Genomic DNA, 19,336 nt, shown 5'->3' on the forward strand with positions numbered 1-19,336 from the left:
TTCAGATTCTTTAATGCATTTCAGCATTATTTACTCTGACATGACACAACCTGCCAAGGTAAGATATTTTCGGTGAGCTGAGATATGCATTACCTCCAGAGGACTTTGCACCTCCCTGGAATTTGCCTTTTCTGACATTTTAAAGCATCCAGGTAACATTATTTTTCACATACTTCACTTTTTGAGCTCTGGTTAGGGCTAGAACTACAAATCTGAAATGCATCAGAAAAATTCAGTCACTTTGTTTATATGAGATTCACAGTCCATATTTCAGACCAAAGGAGGGCATGTATTTTTGCTACATTTTCCTGAAGAAAATTAAATATCCATGGGGAGTCAGAATCAGTTTTGAGAGCAAAAATAACAACAATAAAATATTAAGAAGTAGACAATGTCTCAGTGGGAGCTCAGGATTCACTTCTTTTCTGAAGCCTCCTGTACAAACTGCATAAAATGACAGCTCTCTTGCAGCCAAGTCAGTCACCTTGAAAATTTCTAGGTTCAGCGCATAAGGATTGAACTGTTGTATTTGCTGTCAGCTCTCATAAACAACTGAGGGTTTTCAGAAGGTCTCCTAAAACAGGTCTGATCCTCATCTGAATAAAATTAAATTCTGGACAGTGAAACCTAGTCAGTGTATAACATCTGAGGGTCTAGCTCACTGCCCCCATGCCAGTTACTGCATAAACGTGCCTCCAATTAAATAGAAGGTTTTGTTAAAAATATAAATTATGGGAGAGAAATAAATGGGCAATATTTTAAAACTAATTTATTATTTTTTTCAGTAAATATTATTGGAGGAAATGAGGCTGCATTTGCTGAGGTGGCTGTCTCTGTATAAGACTTTGCTGTATTGCATCAGTAACACTGAACATTTCTTTGCAATCATGGAATCAAAGAGTTTGATTAATGGTGAACCAATTGCTTCAGTCAAAACCTATGATCTGGACATGGGTCTCACCAGTTCTTGCAAGATTTCTACTGCTCAGTAGGCAGCAGTTCTACAGCTCCACTCAGCTTGTACTTGAAAACCAATCTTACTGGCTAAATTATCTCCTCCTTTTTGTCCAGATACAGAGGTTAAAAATGACCACTTTGATTTCCTTTGATTTGAAAGCTTCTTCTGATTTTTTTCTTCGAGGCTTTTTTCTTTGCTTGAGAGGGAAGGAGGAAGAAAAATGGGATCGAGAATAAAAAGCTGGAGGGATGCAGACATGTAATACAACCATCTCCTTGCTAGGAGGCTTTTCTAAATCTCCCTGACTCCTCCAAATGAGCAATTCATCTCTACTCCTGTTGGGAAGAGCAGCTGAATTTCAAATTCTCAAAAGCCAGGCATGGTTTGTGCAAGCTGTTTCTTCCCTGGCTCAGTAGAAGAGGCACCAGCATCCTCGTGCCCTCAGAGGCTGTCCCTGCCACCAGGTGCCACCTGCCAGGCAACAGCTCTCTGTCCCCCTGCAGCCATCTCACTGTGTGGGCTCCAAACACACACGCAAGGCTTCAATTTATGGATTTCTGGGCTGGAGACAGAAAGTGCTGCCTAGTGAGCCACTCTAAGCAGCAGCAAGAGATTGAATTAAAAAGAAAAAAAAAAAAAAGGAAGAAAGAAATACACATTACATTCCTGCTTACTTCAATCTCACCCCATACTGTGCTACTTTTGAATTAAACACTTCTCTGAGAGGCAACTGTCCTATTAGCATAACATATAGCATTAAAACATGGGGCTCTTCCCAGGGAATGCTTTACTGTGTGCGTGCTTCATTTTTAATATTCATGGCCAGCTCTGTTTGGAACATCCTTTTGACAGAGGAGAGGCGCCGAGATAAGCCGTTGGGATAGTGGTTGTCCTGGAAACAGCAAGATCCACTTATTTTTAGCACTGAAGTCATCCAGTTAAACAAACTACATTATAGGGACATTGTGATTATGACACAAGAGTAAAAAGATGTGTGGTGTATTTACAGTCCCTGCGACGATGTGACGCCTCGCCTTCGGCTGCCAGTCCTGGCTGCCAGCAGCCTGGCCCCCGTGCTGGCAGAGCACATCGTGCCCTTTCCTTCTGGGCCATGGCAGAAGCCCAGGAATGGCCCAAGTGGGGTGGAGGGGAAAGCACAGCGTGTGTCTCAGCTCTGCCAGGCTGCAGACGCTGCTCTCTGTAAGGAAGGAGGATCCTCCTCAGAAGTACAGCACAAAAGAAACGAAGGTATGTACACCTTTTCAGAGAGGTATGCTACCAGGAATGTACAGACCAGATGGAGATAGGCCATGAAATATGAGCAAACCAGGGTAGAAACAGAGAATTGGAGATTCTCTCTTCATCCTCACAAGTGTTGATGGTCTCCAGTTGCTGGTGTGTACCACCCTTGTGACCCCAAAAGTCTAGGAGCTCCACCCAGAAGGTCATGGACAAGCCCAAAGGCTAAACCACCGGCACAAGAACTACACCAAAAATGTGTTTTTATCAAAAAGTCTCCTTCCAACCTTTGCTGGGCAAGCCTGAATAGTTACAAGCAGCACCCTGCTGCTGATAGATTGATCCTTATCCTTCAGGATGCACAGCAAAGCCACAGGTGTATGATATCAGAAAAAGCAATAAAAGTTAACAGCAGCTTTTCCAAAGCTAATTAGGAAAAACTCTTTGGGCCACAACAAAGCTTCAGTTTAAAAGCAATTCTTACTTTATCTAAGCCAGTTTGATAGTTCCCATTTCTTACAGCACATGACAGGAAGGCCTGACATGAGATGAGACCTCCTAGCTTCAGCAAAAGCAGTGGGATTTTTACAACCATAATGGTCTACTTGTCAGAGTTTTCAAACTATTATGCCTAGTTAGGCAGTACTGTTTGCATATTAAAGCACAGCTTTAACTCATTTTGACACACTGCTTCCAAAGTTTCAGGGGCTATTCTACTGCCCCATCCCTGCATAGATTTTGGTGAGATTTAGCAAAGCCCAGAGGATGTAACAGAAACGTAAGAGTAAACAGGGACAGACACCTCCAAAGCTATCAGGTGTGGTGATCCACACCTCCCAGACAATACCCAACAAATCAAGTGTTGCCTGAAACTTTGTGTTCCTGAAAGAGAAAGAAAAGAGGAGGGGTAGAACAGGAATAAAAAGTAAAGTTCAAAAAACAAAGGGGAGAAAAGGAAATTGGGGTGCACCTTGAGGCAAGTTTCTCCTTGAAATGGAGAAGAGGGTAACTCTGAGCTGAAGGAAGCACATGGGAAAAGGCATAAAGACTGGAGAAGGTCTGGAGCCACAGAGTGCACCTGTATGGGTAGAAAAAAGGATTGTGAGAAGGCTTTGGTGCATGCAGCAAACCTGGCCACTAGGCTCTGTAGCACCTCCTGTTCTGTAGGTTCCAACTCCTTGAAGCCGTCCAGTGCCCCTACCCCTTGTCAATGACAAGGCTTTTTCTTAGACCAGGGTAAAATTTGGGTGTGAAGGTGTTGAGCGACAGAAAACCCAAACCCAATGCTCTTCCAGATAGCATCTCTTAGCCTTTCCTGTGCAGAATACAGAAAGTTTTAAGTAAAACCACCCAAGAAAGATGGGCATAGCCACTCCCTGTGGATAAAACTGGAGGGATTCAAAGCTTTGCTGTGGTTGTTATATCACAAAGAAACAAAGTACATACCTGAAGTTCATCCTAGCCTATTCACGGCTGTGGAAAAATGACTCACTGGAAGTTCAGTGTCTTCCTGGCACCAGTGAAAGTGGCTATTATAAATTCATCCAGGCAGAGTTACTGTTCTTGGAGCAGCTATTCTAACACGAGCTTGTCTCCCTGCTTCCAAGTAACAGCTCACTCCCAAAATAATTTTGAAGAAAAATCTTTGCTTCCATCATCAGCATGTGCCTGCCATTGTACTGTTGGTCCTTCACTGGTGGGAAATGAGGTGGCCTCCTGTAAGCAGAGACAGCTGGTGAGGAGGGGGAAAGAGACACAAGGTTTTCTGATCCCTGCATACAATTCCTGGGGGATTCTGACAACACCTCTTGACACACAGCACTGTCATCTTTAGTATTGATGATGCCAGCAGGGATTAGATTTCACATTCATCATAGTGTTAATGCTGTAGAAAATGAGATCCTAATGCTTTAATTTATTTGGCTCTAGCTTTTGTAAGACGTTTGTGCTGCAGTAATGAACTGGCCATTGTGTAGCTCTGCTATCAGCAGGGTGGGCTGCCAATGGCTCGGCGGCGTGCTGTGACAGTGAGACTTAGCAGTGGCTCTCCTTGGGCTGAAGGAGGTTATCTGCCATTCTGCCCGGAGGAGGTCACCAAATCCTCTCCATCCTCCAAGTGGATGCAGGCATTTAGCACTGCTTGGTTACCTCCCAGGAGAGAGGTCACAGACCTACCCCACATTCACACGCACATGCTGCCTGAAAATGAGTGTTATATTATGACACTGCATTAAGAGCGGCATCCCACGAGTTCCTGCAGCCTCGCTGAGAGATGTCCTAAGCCCTTGGTGCAGGTATGAAAGACTCAGTGTTCACAACTTCATGTGAATCCAGCAGCTATCCCACCACCAGCTCTGACTTCCCCAGGTACCTTCAAATGCCTCTGGGCCAAGAATTCCTCTTTGTCACCCCCAGGAATGTGCTTCTGGGCATAAAAGGTATTAAGGGAAGCCAAACCACAGCTCTGCTATCTCAGTTTGCGGCTACAACTATTTGATGTGAGTGCGGTTTTTTCCATTCTTTTCTTTTTTTCCCATTAAAAACTATGCTTATTTTAAAACAACAAATTCTGGGTAAATCCTCTCTCCCTGATTTTTAAGTGCTTTGTCTCACTAAAAAATTCTTATTTTGCATCCTTTAAGCCTTCTTTTTCTCCTTGTGTCACTTATCTATTTTTTCACTCTGCCAGACAGAACTGGGAGAATGAAAAAGAGGGAAATAAACACAAAAGTGAGGGGGAAAGGAAAACACCTTTTCCAGTATTTTTATTGATTTGAACTCACCCAATATATTTAACTATTTTTCTTAATCAAACCTCTGGTCAGATATATTTAAGGCTGTTTCATTTTTTAAAGCTATTTCTCATATGCTACTCCCTTCCTATTTTCACTGCTTTAGCTCAAACCTCTGGCTGCCCCAGCAGAGATCTTTGGTGGGCTCTGGCTGTGGCTCATCATTCAGGGGCAGCAGCACTGAGTCCACCAGGCTGCCCTGTGTTCAGTACCATGCCCAGGTGCTGTCATACTCAGCAGGGCTTTTGCAGCTCCCAAAAGTCTTGTCAGAGGGTGGTAACTGTCAGCCATGAGTAGACACAGCTGGAAGTTCAATGCCTGACCTCTAAGTCACTGGTCAATCCATTAAGCTTTGCTTTCTTCCTACAATCAATTTTTTTAATATCTCAGCTTTTGAGTCAAGATTATTGTGTTAGAGCTAACACACAAATAGAAGGATGAGCAAAGAGATAAATTTACCTTTTTCATGCACTTGGGCAAGGGGAAGGGACACTGTGGAGCACAGTGGCCTCTGTTACCAGGCCAACCCTAACCCTAACCTAACCCCATTCACATAGAAACAAACAAGCAAACAGCACATGGAAAGAAGGATTCTTTCCGATGGTATCTTGCGTTTTCATGTGGTGAGTCAGAGATAAAATCATCTGGAGGGGAGCACACAAGTTCTTTCAAATCTCCCTTTTGAGGAGCTGTCTCCAGAAGCCTTGATTTTATTCTGTTATTTTCAACAGGAGTGCACAGTACAGTCATGTCCTGCTTGCTTTGATAACTGCAGGTGAGGTGAGAAGGGTAAACCACGTGCCCAAATGGACCCTTTGATGGCTGCCACATTATTTGATTTTTGCCACATTACCTTGGGAGGGCAGCCTCCTTGCTGATGAATATCTGCCCTGCTTCAAAGGACCTCTGCTATTTTCCATTACCTGAGAGCACAGGCCAGCCAGATTAGGGTGAGGAGAAAAACCTGACAATCACAACACCAAGAGCATCCCACCCAGGCACACACACACTGCCAACCCGAGGCACAGGAACCCTGTGGGACGTGAGGATGCCTGCCTTGCACCCAGCAAGCAGCCACTTGGATGCCCTTTCCATCTAGAGTTTAGGTGGCAACAGGAGGGTTACTGGCACCAGCCACATGCTCCAGCCCCCAAGTGAGAGTGCTGTGGTGAGCTGCCTTCAGGTGCAGGGCAATTTGCCATCCCCCAAGAAAACAAACATAAAGAATGTGAGCCACCACTTCAGCAGCCCTCGCACAGTGGAGTTACCCCAAGCATATGGAAGAAATTATTTTTTCCTGCCAAGAGCAGTCCAAAAGACATGGATCTTTCAGTGGGTTGCAATGCAAACTTTTGTCTGATTTTTGTTATATTTTAATAATAGACTTCAAAAAAATGCAAGGCACTTCCCTCCTTGCTAATGTTTCCTTTACATTTAAGTAGAACTAAAGACTGCTGATGCTAAGTGTATGTAGGAAGAAAAATACATCCTCCCTTCCCCAAAAATGGCTCCTATTCATTTCGTAGGCCAAAAACTCCACTCTGAGAAACTCAGGTTAACTTCTCTTAATCCTCACATTCCAGAGTGAGTTTACAATTAGAGAAAAATTGGGGTAAAACAAATAAAAAAGCCAGCTAAAAGCAATCAACTACATACGTGTGCATATGTGAGGGTGTGTCTATAGCTACATAAATATCTGTAAAAGATACCATTTTTCAGATTACCCAGAAACTGGTCAAATGCCTGGAAAATATTCTTTCCAAGTTTTCAGACTGGCCTCTGAAACTGCACAAACAAATTTTGTCCCATTGGAGTTGGTGGAATAATTTGTGTTTGGCTTGGAATCAGTCTGCTGTATACACATGGACTCGTACGTGCAGATACTTGTCTGGGTCTGTGAGCCAGGTAGATATCTGTGTTCATTTCTTATTTGTGTGCAGCCCTGTCCAGCTGGCCCATAGCATCTGTGTAGGCTGTACAGGCAGACATAATTGCTGTGTGTGCTCTTGCCTTTCCTGCCCCATTTAGCCAAAAAATTCACTCTTTCAGGCAGGCTGGACTCTACTCCTCTCACGAGATTAAAGCATGCAGTCACATCATCTAAATTCATCACAGGAGGGTGACAGTAGCCAAGTGTTTGTCCCTAGGGGCCCAGTCCTATTCCAAATTGTGCTTGGGGCTGGTTTCAGGGATAAGCTCTGAGGGCAACTGCATGGGCCTTAGAACTTGCAGGGTCTCACTAGAATCAGGCAGGGAGTAGCCATACCTGTCAAAATGAGGGCTAAAACAGGACCAGCCAATGGCTTGGATACTGCCCAGAGTCACCCAAGACACTATTTTCACGTTGTTACTCCCTATTAATTGCCCTGAGATCAAACAGCCTGCAATATCAGTGATTTAAGGAAGAACTTGCCCTGTAAATGGGTTTGTTGGCCCCCTGAAGGTCAGTCGGGCACCAGTACATCTCAGGAGGCTCACTGTGTGACCCAGAGCATCTCCAAGGGCACCCACCTGCCAGAGCTACTTCAGGAGTGCTGCTGTTCCATGTTAAACAGCATGGAAATGGGGGGTTTGTAGGGAAGAAAGAGATCATAAAATGTACAGGCATAAACAAAGTCCTTTCACAGAAAACTGTGAAGGCCAAGCTGCTGATGGGATAAAAGAGGAGAGAACAGCAGGCAAAGATTGTCACATACTAAGCAGGGGAGGGTATAAAGGAAGCAAACCCTGTAAAATTATAACACACTCAAAAGAGACATTTGTTTGACTTCCAGTTTAAGTGGCTAAATTTTACTTGCTGTCTCTTTCTGGCTTCTTGTTAACTCCTGTGACACCGATTGACGGAGACACAGAGGATTAACTGGAGACAACCCATTGCAAACTTCAGCCTCTCGGTAACCATTTAAGCAGATAACTGTTTTTATGTGGGGCAACTGGTGGGGAAAATGTGTCAACATTTTCTTTCCTGCTTCCTTTGAGTGGTAAGATGAGAAGCAAGAACGCTTCAGACCGTGAGAGTTCAGTTTCCCTTCCCCCTGCACCAGCGTTTCCTGGGTCACCCCCACAAATGCCAAAAGCTCTTGCCAGGGAGCAGCAGGAAACCAGAGGCATCTCCCAGTCACAAAAGCTGATTCTTACCTGCCTCAGGGCAAAGAGGGAAGAGAATGAAAGCAATTCGATCCCCTCTGCTGTCCAAAACAGGCAGCTGAGTGCTTGGCTTTATATAGTATGCATAGTGAGAGAATATGTCAGTCCCATTTGCTTTACTGGGCTTTGCCATACTGTGAGTGTGGCTACCTGGCAACGAGTAAATCTCCCCAGATCCCATGCAAAATGAAACATAAGCTCTGGGATGCAGTCTGGAGCATGTTTGGAGAGCAGGGCAAAGATCAATGTTCTTAAATGATCTAAAATACCACACAGCAACCTAGAAAGCTCTTCCCTGTGTCATCAGGGGCAAAGTCACTTGCTCCCTTCAGACTCCTGCAGAAAGCAGCAGATCGTCTTACACAGATTTTGTCAGGAACCTGGCTGTGCCACCAAGGCATGGTAGCCAACAGAGCCTGGTGCTCTGCACATGCAGGAGGACAGCAAGGGATGGGACATCCTTTCTGGCCAGACCAGAGCTCTGCAGCACAGCTCCCAGGCATGCCAGCTCTGAGGAGGCTCAGGGCAGGCAGGGTACACACCAGAGAAAAGCTGGGGATGCAAAAACCGACAACAGCTCTTGGGCTACTCCAGCTTGGTAGTTCCCAACAGCTTCAGTGCAACCAAAGGAGTCAAAAGAGTCCCCTGAGAATGACTTTGTCAGGAAGAAGGAAGGGGTGGTTGAGGTTTCCCACACCCTGGGAAGCCCTGGTGTCCAGAGCAGTTGTCACTAACCCTGCCTGTGCTCCCTGCGCAAGGGAACAGGGTGAGAAGGTGAAAAGGTCCAGTTGAACTGATGTGAGAAGCCAGTCTAGAAAGGCAGCACAAATCTGCAAAAGGGGGTCAAAAACCAGATTGGAACCATCTCAACAGTCCTTTTTACATTTAAAGCAAGAAAATGGAGGAACTTCACCCTCCATGTGTCCAGCCTGCTGCCCTGTTGGCTCATGGTTTGGCAAATCTGGTCACTTGGTAATCTGTTTGCCATGCATTTTTTTAAACCAGGAACAGAATTTAATTCCCTTTAAGGAGATCAAAACCAGGAAACATTTAAGTAGGACTTCCTGCTCTGTGTGAAATACGAATTCTTTTCACCATGGAAAGCAAACTGAGCTTAAACAATAGTAAATGAAGTTGGTTATGCAATGAAGTTGTAGGGAGATCAAAGCTGATTTTGGTTTTTAATTAAGATAACAAGGTACCTGGATTAAGAAAGCCAGTGGTAACCCACCTCCTAGCTACTTAAAGAAACACAAATACTTCCTGATTAATTTGGTGCATGCACACACACACACAAAAAAAAAAAAAAAAAAAAAAAAAAAAAGAGGCAGCAGAAGAATTTGCCTGTACTTACAGTCAGGAACTGAAACTGGGAAAAAATTCTATTTGAATTTATTTACATCAGATATAATTTCTTCAAGAAGGAAGAGGATCTCATTAATTCTACTAAATATTACCTCCCCCCTGCCCCCCGCCATCTGTGTCTTCTGTTCACTTTTGCCACACATCCCTTAAATACATGTCTTTAATGGTTTGCTGGGTTGTCCGTCTACACAAAACCCTGATGCTCTTTTCCACCCATGAGGTTGTCTAAAATCCCCAGTCTTGTAGGTTGTTCCAGTCAGGATGAAAAGTCAGTGCAGGGCTTAGGCAGTTTCTTGCAAGCAGCTTTGTTTATTTACAAAGGAGAAACAAAGTCCTGTGTTACACAGCAGGAGTCAAGTCACAGGAGAGGGTTCCTCTGTTCCCAGCTTCCCCTGCTGTTTTGGCCAAGCCCCCCACCCAAAAGTCCCCTCTCCCTGGGCTCTTCCAGGGCCACACACTGTGCTTGCTCAGGCGTCTGCCTTTGTCTGGTCCTGCGGCCGCGCCACGATTCCCCTCCTGAGCTGCCTGGCTTCACAGCCACATTCACCTCTTCCCAAAGCAGCTCTGTGCCAAAGTTCCCCTTCCCAGAGCCTTCACGTTCCTGAGGAAAACAAACAAGCCCATGGTTTGGGCAGAGACCTCTGTGCAGTAGGGAGGTTTGAGATAGCCATTCTTTTGCTCCCTGCTTTCCCAAGCTGACTGTGGGGGCTTTCTAAAGGAAAAATATGAGAATGGGGGTTAATCTGGGGTTTACCTTATTAGTAAAGCCATAAAGCCTTTCAGGAAAACCCTACAGAGCAGGCTGGGGCTGAAGCCAGTAGGTTTCTGTAGAGGCTCAGAATATTTATAGGAACATGTCAGGAGTGAGTATTTGTGTGTGGTTGTCAGAGATGAAGCATAGTTTAGCTTGGCTAACACCACAGGACTGCTGCAGGGTTTTATCTCTCCTGCAAGGTTGCATGCACCATCCATATATTTCAGTAGTAGATGTACCATTCCTAAGAGCCTTGAAGTGATGGTTCATTAAGCTGGCAGGAATGTTATCATTTTCCATAAAATTTGATAGGATTTTCCAGAACCTGTGATCCTTCACTGTAATACATTCTTGGCTATCAACAGGCATCTTGGGCCTCGTGAGAATGCTCTGCAGAAACTATGGAAAGGTTTTTAGCATGCATTTTTATTTATGGCAATGTCAAGTTCCTCCCAGAGTGTGATTGGGGTGAAGATTCAGAAAATATTTTTGGACTTTTTTCAATTTCCATGCTCTTTTTCCCAATTGCTTTTGAAATCATATTGTTTACTCAGTCTTAAGTGTAGTTTAGCCCATACTTATACTACCACATGACACAGACTCACAGGGAGGGCACTGATGTCAGAGAAAAGCAGCTTCAGAGCTTGAATATGGATGTCTTCTCTTTGATTAATTAAGCTACATTATTTGTTGAAAAGTAAAGCTTGTCCCTCTTAAACCAACTTGCAGCTATTTAATGGAAATGACAGGATTGTCACATCTCTAGAACTTGGTCTGCAACGATACTTTAACCCCTGTCATTGAATAAAGGTACTCCTGTGTGTTTGCTTTGCCCATCCTTGGTGCAAATACTGAACCTTTTATAAGCACAGAACTTTGCTGTGAAGGAAACCAGGCCATCTGTTCCTGCCCTGTCCCAGGAAGAGCTCTTATCTCCCATCTTTCAAATTCCATTCAGTCTGTTTGAGAGAATATGGTGCTAATTCACAGTCTGATTTGTAGTCTGCCTAAGTTAGTGGGAGCCTTGCAGTGAGCTTGGGATCTGGTACTTACAGACCCAGCAGCAGCAGCTGGTGACTGAAGTCTCCTGTTTGATCCCAGGCAGCTGGCAGAGGCAGGCCAAGCCTCCCTATGCTTCACTCTTCATCTGCAAACACCTTCTTTCACTTTGAGAGGACACATCACCCTGTAAACTTCCTGGAACTTCAGCCCTTGTGCTGAGTCTCAGTAAAAAGTGGATGCAGTGCTGGTTTATCATCTCAGGTTAGGTATGGAGACCTCCTGTAACACCGTTCTCAACCCTGTCTCTCTCAAGATGCAGACCCTTTCCTCTCATCCTGAAGGGAGTCTTTGAGAAGTTAGTCAGTGCCGTAGCTTAGAAACAGAAAGCAGCTTGATGCCCTTTCACTGAAAAGAACATTTTTCCTCTCTTTTTTGAGCCTGGCAATGAACCCATTTCCAGCACTACCAACAGGCAGGTCCACTCCAGCCTCGGCATTGGGTCATACAGTATAATCACCTGCACCCAAACAGGGCATGTTCCCCTACCTCATAGCCAGCAGGCACTGACTTTGAACCACTGGCCCAAGGATTTCTATCTCACTCTCATTTCTTTGAAGCATCTAAGCATGTTTCTTCTGTCCCTTACTAATGAAGTTTTGCAGTTTATTGCTACAAAGCATTCATGCTGAAAAAAAAAATAGATTCAAGCTGAAAACATCACAGTCAAATAAGAGAGATGTTTTTAAACATCCCCAAAGCAACATCTTTGTGTTGGAGAATAACAGGACTTCCAGCAACGCGGGTGTTTTTGTGCAGAGCCTCGTGAATAACCAAATCACAGATCAATACAGGCCACAGTGTGCATTACTCATTAGCATGCTGGGAGCTGGGAGCTCAGAGATGATATCAAACAGCAGCCCCCAGATCCCCTGAACAGAGCCTACTGATAGGGCAGTGTGTGCTGCCAACAGTGAGTCATTCATCACTCGGTCCTGGTTTCACAACAGCATGATTCAGTGTTTGTAAAGGAAAGTCCTGACTGCAAACATTGCCCTCATTCATCCACTGTTAGCTTCCTTGCAACATACAGCATAGCTTGTGCTCTGCTTGATATCTGCCAAGACAGTAAATCAGTGGAGGCTGAGCATCCTCTGGTCATCCTGAGATATGTGGAAAACAAGAGTAATCCAGGGGGATTGTGCAGTAAAACTATTGCCCTTGATCTGTTGGACCCTCATCCCTCCTCACTGCCTCCAAGTCAGCCTCAGCAGAGAACTACAGTTGAGTGCTGTGCTTACTAAAGCCTGGCGTGAAACTGAAGCAAATGTTTTAAGCCATAAGATGAATTTTCTAACTGCCGCTCCTACAGGTTCAGCCTATGGATGGTGAATTAGACAATGGCATATGCTTCCTGTCTTCAGTTTCCATCAGCTGCCACGCTGTGACTGCAGACTGACAGTTTTGCTGATAAGGCAGAAAACAGAGTGAACTCACCTTCCCTTTCCCTAACCATAATAGCTTTGGCTTGCCAGCAAGACTGAAAAACTAGTGTTTGTCAGTCAATGCAATGCACTCAGAATCTCTCAGAGTACAGATATGCTGATTAAATAGAGACGTCTATGAGAGAGGAAGGTCAGCTCTACAGGATCAGAACAACTGGTGTGGTTAGGCTGTATTTAAACTGACATGAGACGTAGGAAACAAAAAAGGGATAAGGAGATGTAGGCAGTCTTTCCCTCATGCATGGTTCATCGGGCTGAAGGAAAATGTAGTCCCTAATCAGTTTTCTGATTCTCAAGACCATCTACTGCTCTGCTTGTTGTTTCTGTAATTTTCCTTTTTGCTTTCCTACAGACACCAGTGTCAGGCAGCAAAGCAATTAAAGTAAGCGTGGCATCATCTCATCCAGTCTTCTCTTCATCCAGGCTATGTCCAAATCCTAGATTTGGTTTGAACGATAATTTGAAAATCCAAGTAAAATGTTTTCTAATAAGTAAGTAATTAATTAAGGTACTTTCTATTTTTATTATATTCCCTTTTTTTTTTTTTTTTTCCCTTCAAGCAAGAACAACTAATGAATGGCCTTCTGGTTTAGAGATATGTCTAAAGCACATATAAATCAGCAGAGTCCCACTGACATCTATGGTACTTTGTCAATCTACACAAGCTACAGACAAAGCCTTTAATGTTTCCACAAAGCAGAGTTATCAGGCTCCTTGTGGGCTTGTAGGAGTTAACAGAGTGAGCTTTCTAGCAAAGTCATCCATCATTTGGCTATCTACAATCACCAGAGTGCAGGTAAATCACCAGGGTTCTGCTACCAGATGTTAAAAAGGCAGTTGACCTTCTTGTATATTCCACACATGAAAAGAGCTCAGTAAATTATTTGACTTTTAAACAACGATATTCAACAATTTACTACACAGCCAACTAACTGAATGAGGTGTTAACCTGGATATCCTGACCAAATTCCAGCTGGGTTAATTATACGTTGCTTGAATGTTCCCCTCTGTTTCAATTGTGACACTATTTGATGTTATTTTTTGCTTTTCCCCCAAAGATTCCACTGGAATCCTGCTGTTGCTGTGTTGCACATCAAAAGTGTATGTGCAACAATTTTAGATGAAGCACTCCTAAAAGCACTCATAAATGCATTCTTTACGAGTGTAGGACCTCTAATGTGTGGATATGATTGGTTTTATTGCTTTTATTGATGTTGTTATTGTTCCTGCTTTTTTCAGATACTATTTACTACTTCTGCTTTTTTTTCTTCTCAAGTCCAGAAATACAGATTTATATTAGCATTAAAATCAAAACCTGGTCTTAATGTAGTAATGTGGCGTTCAAATTTTGGGTTCCAGTTCAGATTAATTTCAAGGCAAGACCATCAATAGCAAATCCATATTGAGATTACAGAGTGAACTTCCGAAAGCTTGTGGGCAGGAATTGCTGCCAGAGCTGTGAATAAGGCTTGCTTCCAGTCACAATTAGATCAGAAGCAAATCAAAACATGAAAGGGAAAAGACAAACAGTCTAACAACTACTGTACTGGAAAATTGTAGTAGCACTATTTGGGGACTTGTCATATAAGATGTAATCAATAAGATATTCACTATGATTCTACACATGGTTGTCTTGGCCGCCAACTTTTACATATAGTTTCCTGGGAGTACCTCCCCCATTTCTGTGTGTACCAAAGAGTTCATATTCTTGGCTCAGAGTAAGAAACATCAAAAGGCAGACTCAAAATGAGGAGCAAAGTTCCCTTTGCTAACAGCACATGCTGTGGCTGCAAGGTTGGGCTGTGGGCAAGACCCATGAGGGAAGGAAATTCCAGCTCTGGTGAATTATCAAGTAAGCAAACTGTCTTGCCAAGGAGAAATGCCTGTGATCTGTCAATCATACTGCTAGGCTGATTCAAGGGACCAAAACTGTTGAAGGCTTTTCACCCATTTTAAAGCACGTTCTGTATGTTTCAATGCAAAGACAGTGCACTTGAAAGAATAAGAAAAGCTAAAGTATTTATCAAAATCAGTAGTCTGGGGTAAGTTTGCAAGGAGGAATAATGAGCAGCACAGGGCAAACTTTTGCCTTGCAGAGTGAAGTACAGACATCTGGAGAATACTCTGCTGGTATTTACCAGGACTATCCTACTTATCAACACAAGCTGTTCATGGTTGGTTTTAATGTCAGAGCATGTACCCAACAAATTAAATGCACATCACTTGGCTAATAATACATTGATACCCAAACACTACCTGTGAGTGTGGACAGTTAGCCAAAAAATGGCATTACTTTATTAGCTAATCCCCACTTCCAGACCTAGTCTGATCCACAGAGGGACAAAGTGGTGCTAGCTGACTACTGAAGCCTGATAGGTCTTTGAAAAACTTATGACCCAATCTCAGGAGGTGGGGGGGCCAGCAAGACAATTTGCCCCAGACTTTTCCCTCGAGAGGAGACACAGAGCTTTGGCTCCTTATGATACATTTAATTTGCCATAGGACTAAATTCTGTATTAGGATTTTTTGTAAATCAGTTTTAAGTTAGGGGCAGGAAAGCTGAATGCCAAATACCTGTCACACTCCAAGGAGATGCAAGTAATCTTTTTTTTTACATAAGCCACAGCCAGCTATCAGCTTGAACATCCTCCAAGGTGTGTGGGACTAAACAAGAATATTGTTGGCATAGAACCTGTGCGGTTTTTGCTTGCACAGCACCAGAAAGCTCTGTTCCCATAGCCCTAACAATGACTCAGACCACTAGAGTCGTATTAGTGATGTGGCCAGTACCAACCATATCACCATCAATCACCATTCTTTCTCCTCTCTCCAGCTCTCCAGTTTATTTCCTGAACTCTAGTAAAAGGCCAGCTGTTTCAAAGTGTATATGGCACATACCTGGCCAAAAAGGGTCTACACTTTTCTTGGTATGCACCACAAAAAGGTGTCCCAGCACTTTAAACAAGCTTGTAGTTATGAAGATAAATTTTGGTTGCTGTTCATCCCTGAGGTGATTCTCTTGGCCATGACATTGAATGTGTCCTTTGCTACAATGAAAGCGACTTTGTACTCAGCTGGTAGTGCCGTTGTACCTTCACTTTTATTTAATTATATCCTATAAATTGCGTTATTTGCCACGTATTTGCATAATCTCCCCAATTCTCTCTCTTCCTCTATGTATAGCAGCCTCAGCTGCTCTGCCATTTGGTCACAGAGACCCCAGTTTGCTAATCTAGTTTCATGGTCTGATAGACCTGGACGATGATCAGTTTGCTTCCAAGGCATTTGTGTAAGAGGAAAGAGAGCTTTGATCCCTATCGGCAATTCAAGCTAATAGGATTGCTCTTCTTAAACCTCAACTAGATTGTCACAGTATCCTCATGTGATAGTCTGCAGTAAATCTCATTCCCAGAAATTTAAGCCCGTGGCCTGTAAATGCAAGCCATTAACTTTGTGACAATTAATGCGTTGACATTTCTCCACGCAAAATTCAAAATGAAAACAGGATGGGAAGAAATAACCTCTCTCCATGGCTAGCAGATCCTTTATGTAAGTACCCTGAGCTGGCTGAGCTGTGAGGTGAGGCAACATCTGAAAGACCTGCTGCAAAGAGACAAATTTGGAGTGTTTTATGTAAGTGCTGTATCCTTAATCCACAGGATATGAGATGAAAGGGCACTGAGAGAGATGGGGAAGCAGGGAGGGGGCACGACCATGATTTAAAAGCCCCCCATTTCAAAACTTTCTTTCTTGCCTGAAGGGAACAGATGTGTCCTGAAGAGGCCAGCTCCACCATTCCCTTGGTGGCCTGAGGGAGGTCTCCTCCGTGTCTGTCCTGCCAGCAAAAGTCCCTTTCTCCTGTGCCATGTTCTTCTCTCACCCTGAGCTCTACCAGCAGCAAGGGTGGCTGCACAATGAATTGCAAGGCCCTTTAGAGATCATGTGAAGGAAAGGACACAGAATGTCCCGTTGCTCAGCCGCACTAAGCCACTCACAACAGACTCTTGGATGGGACACAATACAATGGAGGCAGGCTGGGAGGCAACATTACACAAAGCAACTTCAGTAATTAAAAATACTTAAAAAGCCATGTGTCCTGTCCCCTGAACATTTTCCAGGCAACTCTAGGTGGACATCACATCCTCTTGGGAAGCTGTGGCACCCAAAATCCTAATGAGAATTTTGTCTACACCACATTATTTGTCCAGTTCCTGACAGTCCTCCATCCTGAGTCTTAGGCTGTTCACAAAGATTGGTCTTCCTGAGCCACACAAAAGAAAGTGTATTTTCATGTCAGCCTGTTCCCCTAAACAGTCAATTACCCTGTCAAATACCAAACATCTCTTCTTTATGGGAAATTCCTCCTGCCAAGTGCTCTTTGCTTTGTCCTTTTAGGGCTAAAGGCAACTGTTTTTGCCCTTACTTGTTAGTGAAGGCAATTATGACCACCTTCTGTGAGTAATTACCCATTTCTATCTTGTTTCTACAAAAAACTAAATTTTATACAATTGCAGGCTACCTGGCAAATCTCATGCTACTGGGATGCACAGCAGAGCACTCAACATGAGCCATGTTTAAGGCAGTTAAGTGCTGTATGCACTACTTTTGCTGTCTCTCAGACAAGTGGAGTGATCCACAGCCAACAGCAATAGCTTAAGGGCTCGAAGAGCTGCCTTTATCCTGCCCTCCCTCTCCTGCTCTCAGGAAGGTGACACCACGTCCCCAAGAAGGAGGTATGGCTACACCAGTGCAGACCTGTGCCAGGACCAAAACAGTCCTATAGCAAAGCAAGGTGTAACAAACTGGGAGACCTCTGGGGCACACTGCTCACAGGACCGTGGCTGCTGTACTGCACCCTGCTGTGCACATGGACTAACTAGCTTTCCTCTAAGTCCCACTGTGTTACGTGACAGTGGCACATCCAAAATCCATCTCAGTTCTCCCTTTTCCGGCAAGAAATGAGTATTCATATGTAGATTTTGCAGCGAGAGCAACTGAAATATCCTGTCTTTAAGCTTCCAAGTCCAATCTCTTTGCAGTTTTCAAGAAGCAGCAGAGTCCTAGTGGGCCCTGACTTCTCAAGTACCTGCCTACCAAGACCTCCAAGCTGGTCTTGCACTTAACTCAGGTACGCACATATCCTACTGAGACTAATGATCCCAAAGCACTTCTAGGAATACCTATGTGCCCTTACTCAAGACAGCAGCATATATCTTGGTGACTGAGTTCCAAAAAATAACTCATCTAAGGTTCTGGATGCTCAATGAACGTTTCTTGTTCTTGGTATAGTGTTGTGTGATGCCTCCTATAAAACAGCAATCATGCATTTAGTAAAGGTATCAGATCTGATTCTGACTTCTGCCTGCCACAATCTGTTATTTACATCTACCTATGGTGAACACAAAATGCTCCTTACTCAGAAAGTTAAGGCCTCCTGCCTACTTTTTGTGTAGGCACCAACCACAGACCCAAGGCAAGAGTCCACACACTCAGTGGAATTTATACATGGTTTCTACTGAGATGAATTTAAAGTGAATGGTCTAAATACTGAGCCTGAGTCCCTGGTTTAATACAGGGATTTTTACTGAAATTGATGTATTATAGATGGGAAGCATCTTCAAAATCAGAATTAAACTGTACAACAAAAGGGCACTTGAACAGGTGAAGTAACAGCAACTGAAATTACCAGTGAGCTGAAATGGTGTCCCATTCATTCCACACATCTGCCATCTATATCAGGTCTTTGTGATTAAATATGACACTGCAAAGAGCAATGATTATGGCACTTACACAAATTCCCCTTTGGTATCAAGAGTTATGTACATGTTAGGAAACAAACCACCCTGCACAGGAAACATTTTTGAGAGTTGTGTTATATAGAAAAAAAAGCAAGCCACTCTGAGCAGTGACATAATCCAGTTTCCCACAGGTATGGCCTTGTGGCCATACTTTTCCATTGCAGCAACCTCTCCTCAACCTCTTTTTGCTCTCTCCCACATCCAAAATGCTTTGATTCCCCCTCCACACTCATGCACCTGAGCTCAAGCCCCTGTGCAGAATTTTGCATGTACACTAACCACTGAGAGACCTGGGGCAACAGAGCCCTGCTCAATCCCACACCCAGCAGCAGCCAGAACTGCACAGATGTCATTGAAATCACACTGGAGTTTCTTCTTCACCAAAGGCACTGATTGCAAGTATGCCATAGGACACTCACTGCCTTCTGAACAAACATAATTTTCCATTAAAATGATGGGAATGTAATTGATCTCTACCCTATGTAAACTTTGGACACTTTAGTCAGTGCCCTCAAAGTTTCTTGTGGGAAGGGGCAAGCCTGAGAGACAAATGTACCAAAATAAATGTAACCACATAAGCCTTGTTTTGCTATTTAGATATTTAGTTACATATTTAGCTGATACAACCTAAAATATGAGGACATTCATTGTCAGGGGGTTGAACCAGTAGGATTAGTTGTATGTGTCATGGACATCTCTATCAGAACATAAAAAGGATCAGAAATTGGCCTATGTTCTCTTTTTGGCTCTGGAAACTAAAGCCCTCCAGATTTTGACCA

At 43.7% G+C, this 19,336-nt stretch overlaps 1 long non-coding RNA gene across 3 annotated transcripts in view; it reads right to left on the reverse strand.

The window, feature by feature from the left end:
* The window catches only part of LOC135298149 (uncharacterized), an 88,465-nt gene that overhangs the window by 36,114 nt on the left and 33,015 nt on the right, over positions 1-19,336 (reverse strand). For all 3 annotated transcript variants that reach the window (XR_010360143.1, XR_010360142.1, XR_010360141.1), the window contains exon 2: positions 3,644-3,913. This is a non-coding gene — a long non-coding RNA (uncharacterized LOC135298149). The remainder of the gene's footprint in view (positions 1-3,643; positions 3,914-19,336) is intronic.

Source organism: Passer domesticus, chromosome 3, assembly GCF_036417665.1.
Source record: "Passer domesticus isolate bPasDom1 chromosome 3, bPasDom1.hap1, whole genome shotgun sequence".
Lineage (NCBI taxonomy): Eukaryota > Metazoa > Chordata > Aves > Passeriformes > Passeridae > Passer > Passer domesticus.